The following is a 24,981-nucleotide window of genomic DNA, read 5'->3' on the forward strand; positions in this document are numbered from 1 at the left end:
CTTTTAATTTGGGCAACTGCACTTGCCATGGAACAAATTTCACTTGGTATTCCTAAATTTTCCCTATTATCTTTCTCAAATAATGTATTTTTAGTGTAATTGTCTAATAAAAAAATCAATTAAACTTGTTTCTCCATAGTGTGCGAGGATAGGTGGGCATGTGTATTAGATTTTCCCCGTAGGGCGGGGATGGGGACGGGGACTCCCTGCCATCCTTGAAGCGGGGACGGGGAATTTTCCTTGGGGCGGGGGAAGGGATGGGGAATGCAACATCCGGCACCCATTGCCACCCCGCAGCTGCCACCCGTATATCTCAAGCATCTATTGAACCCTACCTCGTGGAGATTCTCACTGTACTTGGATTAGGCCTAAATGAATGTGATTCATGTATGCGTTCCAATATGCATCATATCCAATTCATGTACAGATTTACCCAAAGTGTGTGTGTGTGTGTGTGTGTGTGTGTGAGAGAGAGAGAGAGAGAGAGAGAGAGAGAGAGAGAGAGAGAGAGAGAGAGAGACCTGTGTTGCAACTTGCAACATGGGATGCCTTTTTGGCTCCGGTTTCCTTGTATGATTCTCAAAAGTGATGATTCTTATCACTAATTTGTAGATTCCTATCCCAAAAAGCTAGCGCCACTATGCTTGCCATGGAATTCACGTGTCTCAGTGCTTGCTTCACACTTTTTTTATGCTTAGAAAGAGATTAAATCCCTTCCCCCTCTCTCATGAAATATTATATATTATCAGGGCTTATTTCTTGTTATGTAATCAAGAAGGAGGTTTTAGAAGAGAGAAAAAAAAAAAAAAAAAAACTAAGGAGAGATGGTATTTCATGTGTTGATTCAACTATTATGGCTGACAACAACAGCATTAGTATCTTCAACAGCGAAACCTGGGTGCCTACATAAATGTGGTAATGTCACCATTCCCTACCCTTTCGGCATCGGAGATGATCCCACTTGTTTCATTCAAGGCTTCGACATAATCTGCAATCACTCCTTCAACCCTCCAAAACCTTTCATTTCTCACGGTGGTCATCGCTACCTTGAGATTCTCAACATATCTTTAGAAGGGTACGTACGCGTTAGTGGTTGGATGGCATGGGATTGTTACCCCGGAGGCAATCGATTTGATGTGTTCACTAATTTTACAGGATCCCCATACACGTTTTCTAGCACACAAAACATATTCACTGCCATTGGCTGTGACACCCTTGCCTTTATAAAAGGCCTCGATGGTGTAGAATTCACTACTGGATGTGCTTCAGTTTGTGCTAACCTAGAGAGCGTAAGCAATGGGTCGTGCTCTGGCATTGGCTGTTGCCAGACCTCCTCCATCCCAAAGGGTCTCAAGTTCTTAAATGTCTTCCTTCAAAGCTTTGATAACCACAGCCGGACCAAGGATTTCAGCCCATGTAGTTATGCTTTTTTAGTCGAAAAGGATCACTTTGAGTTCTCCATTCCACTCATCTCCCTTCAAAAATTTTCTCATGAAAATAAGAGAAGGTACCCAAGGGTACTAGACTGGGTGATAGGGAATGAAACGTGCGAAGTAGCTCGGAGAAACCCATCTACATATGTATGCCGTGATCGCCAGTATAGTTACTGTAATGATTCAACTAATGGGAATGGATATCGTTGTTATTGCAAGCATGGTTATGATGGCAACCCTTATCTCATAAACGGATGCAAAGGTACTCTCTCTCTCAATCTCAATCTCAATCTCAATCTCAATCTCTCTCTCTCTCTCTCTCTCTCTCTCTCTCTCTCTCTCTCTCTCTCTCTCTCTCTCTCTCTCTCTCTCTCAGGAAAGATTGCTTGTGATGGCTATGTAGATGTTGATGAGTGCGCCCGAGATCCAAATCTCTGCACCAAAGGGAATTGCCATAATATGGAAGGAGGTTTTTCTTGCAGCTGCCCAAACGGCACTCATGGGGATTATGGGAAAGACGGGGATGGTTGCATTGCCAACCCTTCTAAAGAATTTCCAACGGTCCAAGTTGTTCTAGGTAATTCCCTCTTACTCTTCAACACTTTGCAGAAATCACCCAATAGGGGCGCTCTTGAAGCTGATTTTTGCAAGGGCGCCCTTCATTCTATCATTCCTCCTATAATATATACCTTCTTGATGTATATATCTTTATAGTTATTACCTTAAAGCGCAAGCTTGGCAACTATGTAAAAATATTCCTTCAAATATTATTGGGGCTAGTTGTGAGAGATGGGTAGAGAGGGGGATACTTTTTGAGGATGGGAGTGAGTGGAGCATGATCAGAGCCCCTGAAAAACAAGAGAAAAAAAACAATTGGAAGTAGGGTATTACTATTTTTTTAGGGATTTATCCTTCCCTTTCCACTTGTGCCTCATCAATTCTCTCCCCTCCCTCCTCTTCAACTCATCTTTCGCACCTTGCCCAACGAATATTCTATGAAATAATTTTTCATAATTGCCAAACATACGCCCCCAACATCAAGCTCAGTCTCCTTTTTCACCCTATAAAGATTCAGTGTTAAAAGCGTGGTTTTTTTTTTTGCATGATTAATATAGGCCCATATATACCACATCCCCTTTTTTTGTTGGAAGTAAAATATGTTATACACATGCTGGCGCTCTTGCACACTCGTGTGTATGTGCATTTGTGGGTAAGTTTATAGCAGAGTGAAAAAAATTCAGAATTAAAGGCATAATAAATGGGCTTGGGTGACGTGGATCTAATGAGGTGCTCTTGCAGCTACGTTTTTGCAACGGCGCCCTTTAGTTTAGTATTCTTCATAAATTAGACTAGCTATGGTATATAGTGTACTATGTGGGATTTGCTAGGGAATTTCGCGGCTGACTTTTGCCTGAGAGAACAGCCACCTCAGATGAATTAAATGATAAGACAAAATCTAATGAAATGCGAGCCTCTGTGGCTTTTCTCTCAGGCAAAAGTAAGCCGCAAAATTCCCTAGCAAATCCCATATTATGTTATTGGAATATGGTGAATTGTTTTTCACTCTCACAGTGCCTATATGACTAAGGATGAGAGACGAGATTCCTCTTTAGTCCTCCTTTGGGGGTCTTGAAATGGAGCTCCCCTTCTTCACATTGGTAGAAATTGGATGCGAACATGTCAACTCAAGGGGGTGTCTCATAGTTCGCCAAAGGGGGATCTCATCCCTCACAAAAATCGATTGCATATATGAAGGTCCCATCACCTCTTTATTTCTCAACCCTTGACAATTTCAATATCTAACTCTTGGCAGGTGTGTGTTGATGTAGGTGTATGTGTAAGCCTTCTATTTCTACTTGTTATCAGTTCTTGGATGTATTGGGGACTAAGGAAAAGAAAGCTCATCAAACTAAAAGAGAAATTCTTCCAACAAAACGGAGGTTTGCTATTACAACAACAAATTTCCTCCGATGAAAGCATTACCAAGACAACCAAGGTCTTTACTGAAGAGGAGCTTAGAAGGGCAACTGACAACTATGACCAGAGCCGAATCATTGGTCGAGGGGGTTATGGAACGGTTTACAAAGGAATTTTATCAGACCATAGAATAGTTGCCATTAAGAAATCTAGAGTAGCCGATGGAATCCAAATCGAGCAGTTTATAAATGAGATATCTATTCTCTTACAGATCAACCACAGGAATGTAGTGAAGTTGTTGGGTTGTTGCTTAGAAACTGAAGTTCCCTTACTAGTTTATGAATTCGTCTCCAATGGAACACTCTTCCACCATGTCCATGATGAGAGCCGTAAGTCTTCTATTTCATGGGAAAATCGTTTAAGGATTGCTGTTGAAGCTGCAGGAGCACTTGCTTATCTACACTCTGCGAGTTCCTTGCCAATCATTCACAGAGATGTTAAATCTACCAACATACTATTAGATGAAAATTACACGGCAAAAGTATCTGATTTTGGCGCTTCGAAATTGGTTCCTTTGGACTATACCCAAATAACCACTTTAGTGCAAGGGACCTTGGGTTACTTGGATCCAGAGTACTTACAGACAAGTCAACTGACAGAGAAGAGTGATGTTTATAGCTTTGGAGTTGTTCTTGTGGAGCTCTTAACGGGGAAGAAACCAATTTTTCAAGAGGGTTCTGAGAATGACAGAAACCTATCTATGTATTTTATTTCATCGATGAATGAAAACCACCTCTTTCAAATCTTGGACAACCGAATTGTTGATGAGGGAGGGATAGTGCAGCTCAATGCATTTGCTAGACTTGCAAGAAGGTGTTTGGAAGTGAAAGGAGAAGAAAGGCCAAGGATGAAAGACGTAGCTGCGGAGCTCGATGGGTTGAGAAGATTGGAGGTGCACTCCTCGGCTGAACAAAACTATGAAGAGACTAAACATTTTCTAGCTGAGACATCAAGAGGCTACGACAGCCTCCATGGTGCTGGGAAAGATAGTCTGATAGCCCAAGACATATTGGAATCGGAGATGGGACGATGAATGTTGTTTCAGTTGTTAAGACCATCAGGTATACCAGATCTGTATTCATTTCTAGACACTTTAAGAAATACTCGGGTATGTTTGGTTGTCTTGTGGATCCGTTGAGTAGTAATCAAGTGGTCTCTTAGTGAAATTGTACTGAAGTTGTCTTTAAGTAGACATCCCAAAAGTTGTCATGTAAAAGTGTAATATAAGAGTGAAGAAATAGAAGCTTGTGCATTTTCAAGTGGTTTGGTGAAGCCTAGGATTTTATCACAATAAAAAACAAGTATTTTTTAAGTGTTTTGTTTGTGGTTTGGCAGAGGTTAAAATGGATGTCAGGTAGACCAACCACGTAATCTCCTAGTAGTTTGCTATGTGGCAACCTGATGCTGGAAAAGTGTCGCAGGGATTGAAGTGATGCCGCAATCAGTTTGGAGAAACTGATGGCTCGCGAATAATGTTCAATTGGTGGGTCATTTGGTTGATAGGGCAATTACTTAATCCACTTACACTCTACAGGTTCTCAGCCCATGTACTAGGTAAAATCATTCATGTCAAGTCACATACTAGAAGCCAAGATATCAACTCATATTCTAGCAAGTAGACTCTTTCTCAGTCATCTAAACTCTCGAGTGGAGTGCAAATTATCAGTAAATTTTCTTCTCTCTTATCAACCTGTTGCAAAGAAATCTCAAAAACTATTGGAGAAGCATTATGAAAAGTGCCAACAATGTGATAGTAATTAAATGGCCTGGCAATTTCTTTGAGGGCAGAATTGTCCTGTTCCTTAGGCTCAAGTCCTGAAGATGAAATGCTCTATTAACAGCTACTTCAATAGATTCCCTCAGCATTAGTAGGTAGTCGATTTTCAACACCTAATACACCGATCACCTTAGACTTAATGATTAGAGCCTTTGAAAATTCAATTAGCAACGATGTTAAAACACAAGCACGGCAATAGTGACCAATATGCCATATATCTTTGCTTACAATGAGTATTAACAGTCTAAGAGGTCACTGGGCGAACCTTGTATCGAGCAGTAGCTTCTATCAGTTGACAGAAAATGGATCACTCCTTAACTAATTCAATACCAGGCTTTGAAGGATCTGAAAATAGCCTCAAAGAAAACACAATAACACTAGCAGAAGTTTCCCTTTCTAATGTATTTGTCAAATTCTGTAAACTGAACCTTGATCCAAATAACAACAGCAATACAATTCACCTATCTTTCCACACTAATTGGAGTTGAACTCTGATAATACTTTATCTTTATCACTACGAAGCTGTGGATTGGATGAATTTGGATCAATTTCTGAATTTGAGCTCAGCACTTGCTGCCTTAAAATTGGAATCAGCACACTAGTTGAAAACGAACATGGAATTTTTTCACCAGATCTAAAGAAGATCACTCAAAATCCAAGGAAAACTGGATGACCATTCAATCAAGGCAATAACGTGTAATCTGCTGAACCAATAGGTTGGATCTTGAAAATTTCCTGAGATGGAAAGTCATCCAGCCTTCAAAACATGGCACTAAGTTCCCGAATAAATCAACCACAAGAATGTAGTCAATTTGTTGGGTTGTTGCTTAGAGACCCATGTTCTCTTATTGGCTTATGAATTCATCTCCAATCGAACTCTATGCCCCTGTGTACATGACGAGGGTCATATGCCTTTCATTTCATGGGAAAGCAGTTTAATGATTGCTACAGAAGCTCCAGGAGCACTTGCTTATCTACACTCTACAGCTTCCATTCCAATCATTTACAAAGATTTTAAATCTACCAACAAACTGTTAGATAAAAATTACATGGCAAAAGTCTTTAATTTTGGCGCTTCAAAACCAATTCCTTTAGACTATACTCAAATAACCACGCATCTTTCAAATCTTGCATAATTTCACAAGCTTGGCTTGTATTTCCTTTTTTAATTGGCTTTTGGGAGCTCTTTGGGAACTGTAATAACATTTGACAGCTGTTTTAGTAAAAAAGACAAGATGAATTAGTGCAGTTATGAAAACATTGTATTTTCTTGCCAATTTTGCGAAAAGCCATTTTGCAGCTGGCTTTTGCACGTGAGAACGACCACACACATTGACTTTTTGGCAGATTGTCTTATGCATTTAATTCATCTGAGACGGCTACTCTCACGTGAAGCGAAATGGCTCTTTGTGAAATTGCCTACCAAGTCCCTTATATCTTATAAGATAAACAAATTGTAAAAGAGAACTTATATGGTGGCCGACAGTGAATATAAAGCTCGAAGAGAGAGAGAAACTCTCTCCCTTCCTGTGTTCACTTTTCCTTTGTTCAAAAATCAAGGAAGAATATTTTGTCTCCTTCCGCCCTTTATGTTCTCACGTTCGGCCATCATATAATTTCTCATTGTAAAATACCTTTAGTAAGACTAATAGATCAAAAGACCATATCCTCCTGTCAATGTAATAATTGTGTTCACCCATCAAATGAGTAGACCCAATCACATCCACCTGGGACATGTGGGGCCCGAAAATGATATTTAGAAAAAGCACCTAACAATCACCGTCAAATACATAATTATATGCCGGGCGACCATCAAGTCCCTTGTAGATTCCTTGATATTTGATCCAACAGCAGCCTCTTAAAAAGTGATCTGCTGATGGATCAAATATCAAGGGCCGTAGGTACATGACTGTCGGCATCATATAAAACCTCCCTTCAAATATGCTCAAAATTTTATAATTTTAAAAGTGAACTATACTTTCAAGGAGTTTTTATATGGAGTAAGCCCTTATGGTCCTGTATTTTTTCAAAATGTACTGTACGGACCTCATCATAGGATGATCCAAACCGTTCATAAGATGGAACACAGAGTAAATAAGTTGTTCACCAAAAACGAAATGACATGGTCGTGCGGATATTAGTTCACTTTTGAAAACTCTTTTCCCAAGAATATGATCGTTTAACAGGTCGCATGGAAAGAAAGGCTGTTCGGAATATCCTTCTTAGCAACTCTTGTACGAAATTAACAACAAGGCCATTAGCTTCGTGTAAAATCAAAGATGACTTGTATTCTTCACTCCACCCAAAGAGAGAAGTTTCGTGGAGACTTGCACAATCTTTAAATAGGGACCCACTTTATTTGACTCTGACTTGCACCATCTTTAGATAAAGAGGACTTACTTTATTCGACTCTGACTTGCACCATCTTTAGATAAAGAGGACCCACTTTATTTGACTCATGCATTCTTGTTGCTTTCTGATTTGTAATTTGTATGAATATTTCCAGTCATGAAACCTTCACAAATAAATAAAATGGGGCAAAATAAAGTTGTACCAACCTCCACTAGAGGGCATCTGTGCATTTTATCTCTACATCAACTGATTGACTTGGCTTGGTATGGAATACCAACCAACTTCACTAAGCTGAAGTCGGATTGTTGAGCCCCAAATTCAAAATAGGCTTCATATATTAATAGAGCATGTAGAAACTCGTAGGGCATTTCTTAATCAACTCAGTTTCTCAAAAGCTCAAAATCTGTTCCCTGTTATGTTATGTGCATAATAATTATGGTGTGGGTGTTAGTTGTGGGAATGTGTTTTTAGAGTTATGGGTGTTAGTTATGGTGTATGTGTTAAGTAGTGGGTGTTAGTTATTTGTGATGTGTCTTGCTAGTGGGTAAGTGTGCTTGTGATGTGGCACTCTCTCTTGCTTGTATTTATGTAGTAGTAATCTAATGAAAGAAAAAGAAGAGAAGATAATTTACAGCAAATGAGACTTTGTTTTGGAGAGTCATGGGTCCTCTCGAATCGAGCCGCTAGGAGATCCGGTTGCCTCAAATCAACCATTCCCCCCCTCTATTTCTCTTTTATTTTGTTTATTTCCGTTACGGCCGATTAGGCACGTAACATGTTATCCCAGAAGAACAAAGCAGTATTGATTTCATACCCCATGCCAAGGAAATAGCAGACATTGAGGCTATAGGAAAGAACAGGGGAAAATGCGTACACATACAATATGCACAATGAATGGTTATATGGTCACAATAAACTGAATTTAAAACCTACTAGCTAGAATGAAAAAAGAAGGGTGCCCTTGCAAAGATCAGGTTCCAAGAAGATTGGATGCAGCAACGTTAGATTGAGGGATGGGATGATGATGATACTTTTCCTTTAAGAGACCAACAAGCTCTGAAATCATGTTGAATATGGGCCCATTGAAACTGACCAGCCTGTTTAATAAGTGGACATGGTTTACCTCATATGAGTCCACAGATGGGCCACAAAAAGCCGATGGGCTAAGTCCAAATCTAGGAGGATCGAGGGCCCCACCCATTATTGAAGACGTATGGTTCGCTCACAAATGGCTTGGTTGGTCATGTGCAGTGAGTGACTTAATCTACACACTTCTCTTCTCCCGCACCATATCAATCAAATTCAATGGCCTACTTCACGGGTCATATAGTAGAGAGGTGATATATTTACCCCATGTCTTACAAGGGTCACCCGCTATAGTCAGTGTATTCATGACATTAAGAATTGCGTGGCCCAGGGAAGAAATGGGGCGAATGTATCATTCCACTTTTACGTGTGGTCCATCAAATAATGAGAACAATAACTTGAAAACTCTCGTCTCCACATGAAAAGCTGAAAGAGAGAGAGAGAGAGAGAGAGAGCATATGGAGTGGGAGATACGCAGCCCTTAATAAAGAAGGCGGTGTAGAAAGTACATGGGTGGAAAAAGAGATTCCCGGCCCTTAAAGAGAAGGCGGCGAGAGAAAGTTACTTCCTCATTCCAACTTATTTTTAACCCATCTCACGTGCAACAAGTCCAAGATTATAAACCACCTCCCCCCTCCTCAAGTCATCAAAAACCATCTCCAAACACCAACCATGCATCTACTGTTGAGGTGATGTGATGGCCACTTGGCCTCATCTGTTACATGGCTGGAAGCATAGTCCCCTCCCCCTCCCCCTCCCTACAACCTTCATCATCATCCTCTTCTTTGTTGGGTATATAATATAATCCATGTATGTTCTAATATAAGCCTAATAAGATAATCTACCTATGTAGTGGGCCTATTTGGGCTAGAGCCCACTAACCTATTAAAACCCTAGTGTATCTAATATATAGGGGCTGGAGGCAACAAACTTGGTATTCCAAATTAGATACCCTGGGTGTAATGCTTCAAGCAACCTCTTACTTGACCTAATTCCTCTAACGTTCTTCATCATTGGTATCAGAGCTGAGTATCAACCCATGCTATGTTTTATGATCCAAAGTCTTCATCTCGGCACTACCACAGATCTACATAGATTTGTCTACAGATGAAGGACATGCCCCCTCTGCATTCCATCTGGCAGAACAAATCTTTTATTTTTTATTTCTTATTTTCGTCATTTTATTTGTGGTATTTTTTTGGGACGTCAAATCTTGTTCTTTTAGCATGATTTTGATCTTCATCTTGTGTTGCTGCCTCTCACGCTCCCTGCGTCAGTTGGTATCAGAGCTCAAGGGATCTCCGACGAATGCACGACGGGATGAAGAAGTCGTTGCGTCTAACGTCGGCCAACCTGATCTAGCCGCGGAGAATGAAGAACTCCAACAATGGGTGAAGACTTTCACACAGTTAGCGCTACTCGAAGCCCGCATCCATGAGAAGACTGTCATGGATCTGAGAGTGCCTTCGAGAACCCTTTTCATGGCTAAGCATCATGTAAGGGATTAGAAAAAAAATTAAAAAAATAATAATAAAGGGGGAATGAAGAATAGAAGATTGATGCGGTGCCGAAAATCAGATTGGAGGACGATGGCCTAAACTCGAGGTCGAGTTTTCTTCAAGCGAGGGTGAATGATGCAGAACATGCGGCGTTGATCAAATCTTTTATTTTTTATTTCTTATTTTCGTCATTTTATTTGTGGTATTTTTTTTTGGGACGTCAAATCTTGTTCTTTTAGCATGATTTTGGTGTTTTTAGAAAGATTTTTCGATTACCTATCTAAAGAGCCCAAGATTACGCTATTTGGACTTGATTTGACCAAGTTATGATCATTTTTAGGTTATGGTAAAGGTCAATTACGAAATTGCTATTTTAGGGTTATTAGTAATATTTCTAAGTTTTGTTTTTGTTACCTTAGATGGAATTAATTGCTTAGGTCTTAAGTTAGTATTTATTGTTGCTATTCTTAGATTTTGACTCTCTATATTATGTAATGTCATGAGGAAAGAAAGACAGATTTGAATAAAGTTTATTATTGGGATATCACTTGTGAAGAGAACATTGGCTCTGTCAAGTGGGTGAAGGAGCTTCGCTCCTTTCACGTGATATTGGAGTTTTCCTCCAAACTGTGGCATGGGTTTTTATATCCCCACGAGATTATTTTAATGCTGCTCGTGTTGATCTTTATCTTGGTGTTGCCGCTCTCACGCTCCTTGCGTCAGTCTTCATCTCGGCACTACCACAGATCTACATAGATCTGTCTACAGACGAAGGACATGCCCTCTCTGCATTCCATCCGGTTGAAGGACGACAAGCTCTAATGGCAAAATCAAGCGCAGACAACGGGCAGGACTGTGAATCAGCTGTCGCTGACTGTGGAAGGAAAGATCTGGATTCATCAAGAGCCGTTGGAGTGGGGAAAAGACATTTGGGATCTCTATTTGAATAAAAGCTATTGGGCTTTGTGAATAAAAGTGAAGACAACCAAACCAAGAGTAGTCATCATCCCATCTCTATTTCCAATGTGTCTTGGGATTACGGACTATCGCTACCAACTACCAACTTGGGATTGCAGACTATCTCTCCCAACACCGTGGCTGCTACCGTAGCTGCTCGATGGCTCAACTAGAAAGCATACTGGGTGCAATGCCGACCTTCTCAACCTGTCCAGTTTGGTAGCAACATCTTTCATTGACGGCCTTTTTTTCGTTACTCTCAATCACTCTCGTGGAGCTCCTAACTGGGAAGAAAACAATTATTCATGAGAGGTCTGAGGATCTAAACATAGCGCTCCATATCAATTCATTGATGAAGCATAGCGGGATTGATCAAATCTTTGATAATCAAATTGTAATGACAGAGTGATGGAGCAGCTCTTTGCAGTTGCTAGACTAGCACGAGAGTGCTTGAGAATAATGTGGGAAAGAAGACCGGCAATAAAAGATGTGGCTACCGCGCTCGATAGGTTGCGAAGGTTAGGGTTGCGCCCTGGATGCTTTCTAGGGGAGCCATCAAGAAGCTACGGTAGCAGCCATGATGTTGGGAGAGATAGTCTCCCATCCCAAGTTGTAGTGAGAGTCTGCAATCCCAAGACACATTGGACATAGAGATGCGATGATGACTGCTCTTGGTTTGGTTGTCTTGCATGTGTCTTTGTACTTGTCTTTTGGTGAAAGTGTAGTGATGTTGTACTTGTCTTTTAGTCGTCTTTTGCATGGGTCTAATTGTCATGTAGAAGTCTACAATAAAGAAAATTCTTATTTTTTCGCATTTCGCTAATGGTTTAATAGAGTTAAGATCGATTCCAGTTGGACCAACCAGGTAAGTAATCTCTGAATAATTATGTTGCTAATCACAAACCAAACACCCTTAGTAGCGGATGTGGCACCCCCAACTTTGAATAATACTTGGTAAAGACGGGCTTTTATGTAACCAAAAATAGCCTAAGAGGCTATCTACAAAGGCCCACACAAATAGACGCGGACCAGTTGTCTTCTTATTTTATGATTAACCATTTAAATGGTACAAATTAAAGGATTAATATCAGTTGATATTTTCAATCATGGAAGGCTTCTCTTACATGAGTTTTTATATGGTGTCCAACTGTCAAGGCCCATGTGGTGGTACTTTATCGTACCGCCCACACAGGACTTTGATGGTCCGGCACTATATAATCTCTCCTTTTATACTGCCTTCGAAATGTAAATAACTCACAATCAGGCCAAGTATTAATGTATTATTATAAGGAAAATGAGAGGACACCAGGCCAAGACAACCATTGCACAATAATTTAAATATCAATTTAAACTTTCTAATTTGCTTTTAGTTAAGCTTACTATTATCATAACTTCCTTTGCACAAGCTTTCTATTACATCACTAGCCATGGAGAATTTCCATGTAACTCATATCCCAAGAGTGTTGCTCGTAGTGCAGACCAAGGCAAGCAAGGGAGGGCTGATGTGGTTTGAACTCTCATGCAAAAGTCAATGGTGAAATGCCCTGGCAAATCCCATCTAATCAACGGCACGTACTGCCCTCATGACTAATTTGGGTGCCCTTTCAATGGACGTATGAAGAACATACCGGAGAAAAAGGGCAGTGATATCCTCCCCCTTGATGGATAGATGCCTTAAAAGTAAACGATTTCTGTTTTGGGGGATATCACTGCCCCCAAAAAGTGAGATTTGCATGTCCTTTTCTATCCACCAGTACATGTAAATGGGATTTACAAGGCCTTTAATGACAAATATTGCCCTCACCTTGTCATTTGCTTTATGGGATGGCTGGAGCAGAAAGTGAATTTATCTGCTATGACATTCCTACTTATCTATGATCCAAACCAAACCATTCATGATGTCTGTGCCACTCATCAAAATCCACTCCCGTTGGGCGATCCCAACCTTCCAATCTATTGGCTATGAATATAGACTATTGCTTCTTTGTTTTCTAACCAATTAATGGATATAAATTGGAAGGTTAGAATCTTTCAATGAAAGGGGATTTTGATACAAAGGAGATCCCTTAGATGATCATTCATAAAGGTGTATCTTTGAACAAAACTCCAATCTGTAGAGGGTTAGGATCAACCCTCTATCATTCAGATCGTAGGGTTAGGATCAACCTATGGAAATGATTTTTGAGGCACAACCTATTTAGATTGTGACCCATCTAATGGACGGTTTGGATCATCCTATAGTGTGGGCCATACCATACTTTTAATAAAGTGAGGAGTGCCCTAATCAAAATACAGTAGTGCTGATAACATTCCCCTAAATAAAATGGGGCAACATAAAATTGTATCAGCCTCAGCTAAAGGGTATCTGTGCATTTTATCTCCACATTATTTGATTTAAATTGCAACTGATTGACTTGGCTGGGTATGGAATACCAACCAAGTTTAAAATCAGTGAATGGAGTGTTATACATCTATGAAAGCAGTCATATAGTCACATAAAACGACATTTAAAACATACTATTATTAGGGTTAAAACCTTTTTTTTGAAATGGCGAATAATATTGAAAAAAAGGGTGGCCTCAAGAAGAGAAAACCCAAGAATACAAAAAGAAAAAAGAAACAAAAAAAAGAGCACAACGCAGAGGACACCTCATGGAGGAAGATGACCAAACCATCTCAAAAAATCGCTCCCCACCCCTCTCCTAGCCAACCAATCCGCCTTCTCATTTGCGGACCTCCAAACATGGTTCAATTCAATATTTGCATCCGCGATTATTTCCTCCATTTCATCAAAAAGAGCCAAGAATCTCCAAGGAGGAACTACGCCACCCTTCAACCATCGGATCACATTTAGAGAATCCCCTACAACAATTAAGTTCTTCAAACTATCCCTCCTAATCTTTTTTAGTCCTTGAAAAGCCGCTTTAACTTCCGCCTCCGTAGCATCACACTCTCCAATCGGACCGCAAAAGGCCCAAAGCACCTTGCTACTATCTTCCCGACATAAGCCTCCCTCCCCGGCCGGACCCGGATTCCCAAAACAAGCACCATCAAAGTTCAATTTTAGCATCCCATTAGGAGGTGGCTCCCAGCTATGAACAATGATATTAGCCCTCTCACTACTAAAGCACACTTCTCACCAACCTTCCCAGAGATCATAAGCCGATACAAACCGAAACGATAGATGACATCTCGTCCATGCTATAGCCACCGCAATAATGCGCATAAACAGATAATGAGGAGACTTGGGTACCCCCTCAAACACCCTAGCATTTCTCTCCTTCCATACTACCCACCAAGTAGCAAGCAAACAAACTTTCCATAAGATTTTACCCTTTCTTTTCCAAGGCACAAAGCTCCAAAGATCCAGCAACATCTGGATAGATCTTTGGAATACCCAAGTAATCCCAAATCTCAAGAAAATACGACCCCATATAGGGTTAAAACCTCAATAAAATTGAATTTAAAACTTGCTAATAACAAGTTTTAAACCATTGGATATATTCTGCATTTTGTGTATAATTATCAGTTTAGAATTCAATGGATAAAACCTTGAGAATACTGTATTTAAACATGCTAATAACAGGTTTAAAACTTGAAGAAAACTGAATTTAAAATATGGATCTGTTTCTACAGGAACTCCCATCTCTCAAGCATCTATTGAACATGCATGTATACCTTCCAACATGCATCATATCCAATTCATGTAGAGATTTATCAAAAAGAAAAAAGAAAAGAAAAAAAGCTCTATGTGGATGCAAATCTCAAGAGCATGCAAGAGTCCCTATGGTCGTACTAATAATAGGTTACAAATACAATAAAACAGAATTTAAAACTTGGTAATAACAAGTTTAAACCAATGCTGTTTTCTGTGTTTTTGTGTATAATTATCAGTCTAGAATTCAATGGATAAAACCTTGAGAAAACTATATTTAGAACCTGCTAATAAGAAGTTTAAAACCACAAGAAACTGAAACCGGCTTAACAATGCAGCTTCTCTTTGGATGTGAGAAAGCCTGGTGTTACAAAGTAGGATGCCTTTTTGGTTCCGGCCATGACTCTTATTGCTAACATGTAGATTCCTGTACAAAAATCTGCAAACCATTAAAAATGAAGATTCATATCCCAAAAGGCTAGCCCCACTATGCAATTGTGGTGGGAAAAAATGATGTGTGATCAATCCATGGAAAATGTGATAGTAGGAAGAGGAAAAGCAGTGGTCCTGTATTAGTTAGGCCTAAAATCGGTAACAGATACGGCAGTGACGTAAGAGCTGAGCTGGAGGACCCGAGGAGCTGAAGTGAAGAAGCTGAGCCCTGCACAGGAAGTCAGAAGACCAACCTGGAGTCGTTGCTCCGGACGGGCCCTTCGACACTCAAGTCAGTACGAGCAAGAGTGCAGAGCCAAATTTTAAGAGTGGTGGCTTGGAAGTTATTACCTTTTACTCTGAGCCTTGAGAGACTTTTTATAGAGGGAGACCTGGGGTGGTTGGATTACCTACCCCATGACAAGTGTCGGACCTTTTGTGAGTTTAGGTTCACCCACTCCCGAATTACCCCTGCGTAGCAGTTGGGTTTGTGGTGGGCCCTTCCAGGGCCACGTGTCGACAGCTCATTAGTTGTTGTTTTTCGTACCCCATCATGTATAATTATCAGTCTAGAATTCAATGGATAAAACCTTGAGAAAACTATATTTAGAACCTGCTAATAAGAAGTTTAAAACCACAAGAAAACTGAAACCGGCTTAACCATGCAGCTTCTCTTTGGATGTGAGAGTCATGGTTCCGGCCATGACTCTTATCGCTAACATGTAGATTCCTGTACAAAAATCTGCAAACCATTAAAACTGAAGATTCCTATCCCAAAAGGCTAGCCCCACTACGCAATTGTGCTGGGAAAAAATGATGTGTGATCAATCCATGGAAAATGTGATAGTAGGAAGAGGAAAAGCAGTGGTCCTGTATTAGTTATCATTTCTAAATGAGGAATGTGTAGCACGGGGGTGGGGTCCGCCATTAAAAACATTGCAACGAAAAAAGTGTAATTTACCGCGTTAAGCTAACTTCCCAAAACAGTGCACATAGCCAATGAGGACTCATGGTATGCTCAAACTGGTGCTTACCTAGAGAAAAAGAGCCCAATTAATGGGAGAAGAAAATATCCCATTTCATAAACCGTATAATACTAATAGCGGGGGTGATTTTGCGCCCCCAGGATCATGAGCCCCCCTTATATAGAAAGTAGGTTGACGAAAATACATGGGTTTAGGCTTTTAGAATAGTAAGGATTATACGGTTTATGAAATAGGATTGCTAGAGTCAAGAGGGTTTATGAAATAGGATTGCTAGAGTCAAGAGGGTAAACACCCGCTTGAACGTAGTCTGAGTCCTCATTGACCATGTGGTTTGTTTTGGGAAGTTAGCTTAGCGTGATAGATTACACTTTTTTTTTTTTGTTGCAATGCTTTTAATAGCGGGACCTCTCTCTCTCTCTCTCTCTATGCTTTTCCTCTTCCTGTTATCATATTTTCCATGGTCTGATTGCACATTATTTTTTATTATTTAAAAAAAAACCGTACAACAACACTCTTTATTTGTCGTTTGTAGACCAGGCAGAAATTTAAAACATATTATTATTAGGTTTAAAACCTCAATAAAATTGAATTTAAAACTTGCTAATAACAAGTTTTAAACCATTGGATATATTCTGTGTTTTGTGTATAATTATCAGTTCAGAATTCAATGGATAAAACCTTGAGAATACTGTATTTAAAACATGCTAATAACAGGTTTAAAACATGAAGAAAACTGAATTTAAAATATGGATCTGTTTCTACAGGAACTCCCATCTCTCAAGCATCTATTGAACATGCATGTATGCCTTCCAACATGAGATTTATCAAAAACAAAAAAAAAATCTATGTGGATGCAAATCTCAAGAGCATGCTTAAAAAAAATACAAGAGTCCCTATGGTCGTACTAGTAACAGGTTTAAAATTTCAGTAAAACTGAATTTAAAACTTGCTAATAACAGGATGTCTTCTGTGTTTTTGTGTATAATTATCAGTCTAGAATTCAATGGATAAAACCCTGGGAAAACTGTACTTAAAACCTGCTAATAAGAGGTTTAAAACCACAGGAAAACTGAAACCGGCTTAACCATGCAGCTTCTCTTTGGATGTTTCTGTCTGTGACGTGTCTCTGTGACGTGGGATGCTTTTTTGGCTTTGCATGATTCTCAACAGCCATTAAAAATGAATACTCCTATCCCAAAAGCTAGTGCCACTATGCGATTGTGGTGGGCCTTGCCATAAAATTCATGTGTCTCAGTAGTCCTTGCTGTACACTTTCTTTTGAGATGACATGCCTTAACACCTCTCTCTTGAAATATTATATATCAGGGGCATTGATAAATCCACCCCCATATATCTTAAATCGACCCCTTTTAACCTAAAACGTTAGGGCGTGTGAATAAAGTTTTCATCTGCTGTTAAACACCTTACAAGTGTACAACTCACATGCCCTAACGTTTTCCGTTAAAAGGGGTTGATTTAAGATATATAGGGGTCGATTTAAGATATATTGGAGTCGATTTATCACTCCCGAATTCTGAATTTCGGCCTTGTCTAAAAACGACAAATAAAGAGTGGTGTACATTTTTTTTGAAATAAGTAAAAATGATGTGTGATCAAACCATGGAAAATATGATAGTAGGAAAAGGAAAAGCAGAGGTCCTGTTTTAGTTATCATTTCTACATGAGGAATGTGTAGCACGAGAGAGAGAAGGGTCCCGCTATTAAAAACATTGCAACAATAAAAGTGTAATTTACCGCTTTAAGCTAACTTCCCAAAACAGACCACATAGTCAATCAGGACTCAGAGTATGTTCAAACGGGTGTTTACAAGCTTGACACTAGCAATCCTAGAGAAAAAGAGCCCAATTAGTGGCAGAAGGAAAATATCCCACTTCATAAACCGTATAATACTAATACTATAGAAAATAAAAAACGAAATAAGAATCCATATCTCTGTTTATAGATCTGTCTTCTTCCTTTCACTGCTACCATAAAGAAATCAAGAGTGATCTTCAAATTTTTTTTATTTTTTTTTATATATATAAGGAGAGTAAATGATTGATAAACGAGATGGTTGGAGGAGATTTCAACCCATATAGAAGCTAGAGTTTTATTTTTTACAAGACAAAATATAACCCAATGATTTGCCAGCGTCCATTGCAGAAGGCATTTCGCATTGTTTGCCTCATTTCGCATTCCAGACAAACCCCAGCTTGCCGATAAAAAAACAAATGTTCTTTCATTCTCTACGCCTATAAAGAGATGAAGTCCCTTGAACCTAACTCATGAAATGTTTTATAACTCGGCCTTGTTTCTTGTTACCTACTCTAAAGGGTAGGAGTGAGGAAGAGAGAAGAAAACAAGTAGAGATGGCACTTCATGTGTTGCTTCAGCTCTTATGGCTAACAACAACAGCATCAGCATCTTCAATAGCAAAACCTGGGTGCCAAGATAAATGTGGTGATGTCCCTATTCCTTACCCTTTCGGGATTGGAGATCCCACTTGTTTCATTCAAGGCTTCGACGTAATCTGCAATCACTCCTTCAACCCTCCAAAACCTTTCATTCCTCACGGTTCTCAATACCCTCCTGAGATTCTTAATATATCTTTAGGAGGGCAAATACTGGTTACTGGTTGGATGGCATGGGACTGTTACCCCGGAGGCAATACATCTGAAGTGTTCACAAATTTTACAAGATCCCATCCATTCACGTTTTCTAGTACACAAAACATATTCACTGCCATTGGCTGTGACACTCTTGCCTATATAAGTGGCCTCGATGATGTAGAATTCACTACTGGATGTGCTTCAGTATGTGCTAACATAGAGAGCTTAAGCAATGGGTCGTGCTCCGGGATTGGCTGTTGCCAGACCTCCATCCCAAAGGGTCTCAAGTTCTTGAAAGTCTCTCTTGAAAGCTTTAATAACCACACCCGGACCAGGAATTTCAGCCCATGTAGTTATGCATTTTTAGTCGAAAAGGATTACTTCAAGTTCTCCATTCCACTCATCTCCCTTCAAAATTTTTCTTATGAAAATAAGAGAAGGTACCCAAGGGTACTACACTGGATGATAGAGAATAAAACGTGCAATGAAGCCCAGAGAAACCTTTCTACATATGCATGCCGCGATTACCGGTATAGTCAGTGTAAAGATTCAACTAATGGGCATGGATATCGTTGTTATTGCAAGCATGGTTATGATGGCAACCCTTATCTCACGAATGGATGCAAAGGTGCTCTCTCTCTCTCTCTCTCTCTCTCTCTCTCTCTCTCTCTCTCTCTCTCTCTCTCTCTCTCACAATAGATGTTGTGATGGGTCTGTAGACGTGGATGAGTGCGCTAGTAATCCTAATCCCTGCAACAAAGGGGATTGCCATAATACAGAAGGAAGTTATTTTTGCACATGCCCAAAAGACAAACATGGAAATTATGGAACAGACGGAGATTCTTGCTTTGATATAGGATTTCCAACAGTCCAAGTTGTTTTAGGTAATCCCCTCTTACTATTTAACGTGATTTTGCAATAAAACTGTAGGTCAGTAAGCTGGGTTTGAGGTCAAGCTGAGAGAGCTTATCTGAGCTATCCACTACAAATAGGCCATCAACCATGTTATTTGACTCATCAAACTCATTCATTCCATAGTACCTAGCATAGATTGGGTGTTCCTAAGAAATCATTTTCATAGCATCATCTTAACCATTCGATCTATAGAGGCACAAAATGGACCCATGTTATGGCCGTCCATTTTAAACCTCCACAAATCGAGGGTTAGCATCATCCTATAGAGATGATTTCTTAGGAACACCCTATCCATGCTATGTCCTATAAAATCAATATCTAACATAACCCAAACAACATAAGCACCTAACCTAATTAGAGTGGCTAGCTCAGATAAGCTATTTGAGCTTGACCTCAGATAAATTTATCCATTATATATATATAGGAAAGTGTTGGTGAGCTTAAGCGCCCAATCACATTGGGGCCTACTTTGTTAGGATGATCCAAAGCATTCATTTGAAAGGCCCTTACATAGATGGAGTGTGTACCAAAAATCAGCTTCATATGATCATCCTAACCCATCCATTTGTGGAGGTCAAAATGGACAGACATTATTTGTCCACAAATCTGCCCATTTTTGTCCTCCACAAATGGAGGGGTTAGGATGATCCTATGGAGCTGATTTTTAGTACACACCTTATCTATGATAGGGCCTTGCAAATGAATGGTTTGGATCACCAAAGAAAATGTGGGACCCATGTGATTGGGGCGCTTAAGCTCACCATAAGTTTGGTGAGCTTAAGCTCACCAACACTTTCCTCATATATATATATATATATATATATATATATATATATATATATATATATATGAGAAAAGTGTTTCTAAGCACGTGCTTAGATAAACTTATCTAAGCACGTGCTCGAAAACACATGTGACCCACATTTTTTTGGGGATCCAAAGCATTCATTTGGAAGGCCCTTCCATGGATAGGGTGTGTACCAAAAATCAGCCTTATAAGATCATCCTAACCCAATCAAAGTTGGAGTAGAAAATAGACAGACACTGTGTGTCCATGTTTCTGCCCATTTTCCCCTCCACAAATGGCAGGGTTAGGATGATCCTATAGGGCTGATTTTTGGGATACACCCTATCCATGAAAGGGCCTTCCAAATGAATGCTTTGGATCCCCCAAAAAATGTAGGCTACATGTGTTTTTGAGCATGTGCTTAGATAAGCTTATCTAAGCACGTGTTTAGAAACACTTTCCATATATATATATATATATATATATATATATATATATATATATATATATATATATATATATATATATATATAGAGAGAGAGAGAGAGAGAGAGAGAGAGAGAGAGAGAGAGAATAGAGTTCCTAAGGTGTCACCTCATATAGCTTATATGAGGTGGCACTTAAAAACATAAGGGGCCCACTTTGTTTGGATGATCTAAAGCATTCATTTGATAGGCCCTCACATAGATAGGGTGTGCCCAAAAAATCAACTTCTTAGGATCATCCTAACCCTTCCATTTGTGGAGGTTGAAATGGATGGGTATAAACCTCCATAAATCTGCCCATTTTTAACCTCCATAAATGGAAGGGTTGGGATGATCCTATGGACCTGATTTTTTGTAGGCACCATATCCATCTAAGGGTCTTTCAAATGAGTGGTTTCGATCACCTCAAAAATGTGGGCCCTTATGTTTTGTGAGCGCCACCTCATATAAGCTATATGAGGTGACACCTTAGGAACTCTATTCTCATATATATATATATATATATATATATATATATATATATATATATATATATATATAAGGAATTTTGAATTTTGAAACAACATTGTGGTGGCCGGATGGGGAATTTGTGGACCTCCGATGGGTAGAAATTTCACCACTTTTAAACTTAAAATGAGTGAGTTGTGGTGGATGGCATGGTTTGGTTTACAATGTATATTTTTTCTTTTATGCAGTGGATGCCTAAATCAAACATATATATATATATATATAGCTGGGTGGGAAGAGGAGATAGATTTGGGAGGGTACAAATTTGATGAGGGAGAGAAGTGAAATAGATTTGAGAGGTCACAACTTTGATAAGGGTGAGAAGTGGCTGAAAATCAGAAAAAAATCAATTGTATTTTGAGTCGAAGTTTTTGTTTCCTATTGTTAGCCATTTCAAACCCTTGCTTAAGTCATACCCTCTCAAATCTCTCTCCTGCTCCCACCCGCCCTAACCTTCTCTCATCACTTGGAGACACTAACTTACTATGAAACAAAATTTCTGGCTCCAGACATGGCCAAATATAGGAAAATATAAAGTCGCTTATGGTTGTTAGTAGGATTTTTGTAAGAGGACTACTAAATTGAAGTGCTCCTATGCAAAAACCAGCTGCAAGGACTCCCCATTGGACCAACTCAGCAAAGTGGATTTAAATGTTCATAAAATACCCTTCATTAACAGAGATAAATGAATAAGACAAAATCTACTGAAAAGTACCCTCGATGGCTTTTCTCTCATGCAAAAGTGAGCCGCTAAATTCCCTAGCAAATCCCATATTATGTTATTGAGATAAGGTTGTTTTTGAACCCTCAATAGCGCCTATATAACCAAAGATGAGAGATGAGATTCCTCTTTATTCCACCTTTGGAGGTCTCGATACGGAGCTCCACTTCTTCACATTGGTGGAATGCGGATGGGAACATGTGAACTCATGTGCTGTCTCATATATATCTCGCCAAAGGGGGTCTCATTCCTCCGAAAAATCAATTGCATATATGGAGGTCCCATCACCTCTTTATTTCTCGACCCTTACAATTTCAATATCTAACTTGTGTCAAATGTGTTGATGTAGGTGTATGTGTAAGCCTTCTATGTCTACTTGTTATCAGTTCTTGGATATATTGGGGACTAAGGAAAAGAAAGCTCATCAAACTAAAAGAGAAATTCTTCCAGCAAAACGGAGGTTTGCTATTAGAACAACAAATTTCCTCTGATGAAAGCATTACCAAGACAACCAAGATCTTTACTGAAGAGGAGCTTAGAAGGGCAACTGACAATTATGACCAGAGCCGAATCATTGGTCGAGGGGGTTATGGCACAGTTTACAAAGGAATTTTATCAGACCATAGAATAGTTGCCATTAAGAAATCTAGAGTAGCTGATGGAATCCAAATCGAGCAGTTTATAAATGAGATTTCTATTCTCTTACAGATCAACCATAGGAATGTAGTGAAGTTGTTGGGTTGTTGTTTAGAAACTGAAGTTTCCTTACTGGTTTATGAATTCGTCTCCAATGGAACCCTCTTCCACCACGTCCATGATGAGAGTTGTAAGTCTTCTATTTCATGGGAAAATCGTTTAAGGATTGCTTCAGAAGCTCTGCAGGAGCACTTGCTTATCTACACTCTGCCACTTCATTTCCAATCATTCATAGAGATATCAAATCTGCCAATATTCTATTAGATGAAATTTTTTCTACAAAAGTCTCTGATTTTGGCGCTTCAAAACTGGTTCCTTTGGATCATACTCAAATAACCACTTTAGTGCAAGGGACCTTGGGATACTTGGATCCAGAATACTTTCAGACAAGTCAATTAACAGAGAAGAGTGATGTCTATAGCTTTGGAGTGGTTCTTGTGGAGCTCTTAGCAGGGGAGAAACCAGTTTCCCAAGAGAGGCCCGAGAATGAGAGAAACCTTTCTATGTATTTTATTTTATCTATGAGAGAGAACAACCTCCTTCAAATCTTGGATAATCGAATTGTGAGGGCAAGATTGAGCAGCTCTATGCAGTGGCTGATCTTGCAAGAAGGTGCTTGAGAGTAAAAGGAGAAGAAAGGCCGACGATGAAAGATGTGGCTGCGGAGCTCGATGGGTTGAGAAGAGTGGAGTTGCACCCCTCAGTTGAACTAAACCATGAAGAGACTCAATGTTTGCCGGCTGAGCCATCAAGACACTGGTGCTGGGACAGATAGTCTGATATCCCAAGAAATATTGGAAATAGAGATGGGACGATGAAGTTGTACCAGATCAGTATTCACAAATAGAAACTTTAAGAAACGGTACAGGGTTAGTTTGGTCGTCCTATGTCTCCGTAGAGTAGTGGTTATCAGACTGGTGGGGGTCTGCCTAACCCCAAATAACCTTTCAAAAAAAAAAGAGTAGCAGTAATCAAGTGGTATCTTGGTGAAATAGTTGTGATCAAGTTGTCTTTAAGTAGATTTCCCTTAATGTTGCTTGGTTGTCATGTAAAAGTCCATTAAAATAGTGAAAAAATAGTAGAAGGTGCATTTCCAAGTGGCTTGGTGAAACCCAGGATTTTACTACAGTAAAAAACCCTTATTTTTTTTGTGTTTTTGTAGTGGTTTGGCAGAAGTTAAAATGGACACCATTTAAGTAATCTCCTTGTAGGTTGCTATTTGGTAACAAAACACCCCTAGTAGGAATGTAACACCTTGAGTCCGAGAATAATACCTAGTAAAGTTGAGCCTTTTTTTGCAAGCAAATAGAGCCTAGCTGAGATACTATTAAAGGCCACACAAATGAATGTGGACCCATTGATTTCTTATTTTCCAATTAGCAATTTAAAGAGGATAAATCAAAAGGTTAATATCACTTCATCTTTTGGGTCATAGAAAAGTTCTACTACTTTGTCTAGCTAATGTAAAAAACTCACAATCAAGCCAGACATATCTAAACTTATATGAAATCTGAGCGCGTAACATCATCCTATCAATCACAATGAATTTATTTTTCTCATTCAAAAAGATGAAAATCACAAAATGTCAAAATCTACCATCACAGCTTCAATGAAAATCTTCTACAAACACAGAAAAACTAACAACAGAATACAAGCCTTTTTCAATACATATATTTTTTGAATGGCAAAGAATTGAATTAATGGAGAAGAGAAATTCGGGGAGAACCACGGTGATCAGAAAGATAAAAAAAAAATTACCAAGGAGAAAGAAAAAGAAAAATAGCAATCACATCAAGGGAGAAGAAAATATCCCATTTCATAAACCGTATAATACTGATAAGGGGGATGATTTTGCGCCCCCAGGATCATGAGCCCCACTTTTAACATGAACTGTGGGCAGACTTTAGTGCGTTTTGATGTCAAATCACATTAAAAGGGAGGCACATTATCCTACTTATAAACTAGAAAATAAAAAATGAAATAAGAATCCTTATCTATGTTTATAGATCTGTCTTCTTCGTTTCACGGCTACCGTAAAGAAATCGGGAAGTTGTAAAAATCAAACAGTGCCAAACAGGAGTGATCGTTCCTTTTTTTTTTTTACATA

At 39.3% G+C, this 24,981-nt stretch overlaps 1 pseudogene across 1 annotated transcript; it reads left to right on the plus strand.

Moving 5' to 3' along the window:
- Positions 1 to 614: 614 nt before the first annotated feature.
- Positions 615 to 23,971, plus strand: LOC143864951 (uncharacterized; annotated as a pseudogene). The gene is made up of 9 exons (XR_013241412.1): positions 615 to 1,695; positions 1,837 to 2,010; positions 3,263 to 4,439; positions 9,851 to 10,121; positions 10,465 to 10,568; positions 10,681 to 11,038; positions 18,446 to 19,391; positions 19,483 to 19,647; positions 22,528 to 23,971. The product of XR_013241412.1 is annotated as an uncharacterized LOC143864951 (transcript).
- The last annotated feature ends 1,010 nt before the right edge of the window (positions 23,972 to 24,981 follow it).

Source organism: Tasmannia lanceolata, unplaced genomic scaffold (assembly GCF_043159265.1).
Source record: "Tasmannia lanceolata isolate RefF3 unplaced genomic scaffold, GAP_Taslan_0.1 ptg000003l, whole genome shotgun sequence".
NCBI lineage: Eukaryota > Viridiplantae > Streptophyta > Magnoliopsida > Canellales > Winteraceae > Tasmannia > Tasmannia lanceolata.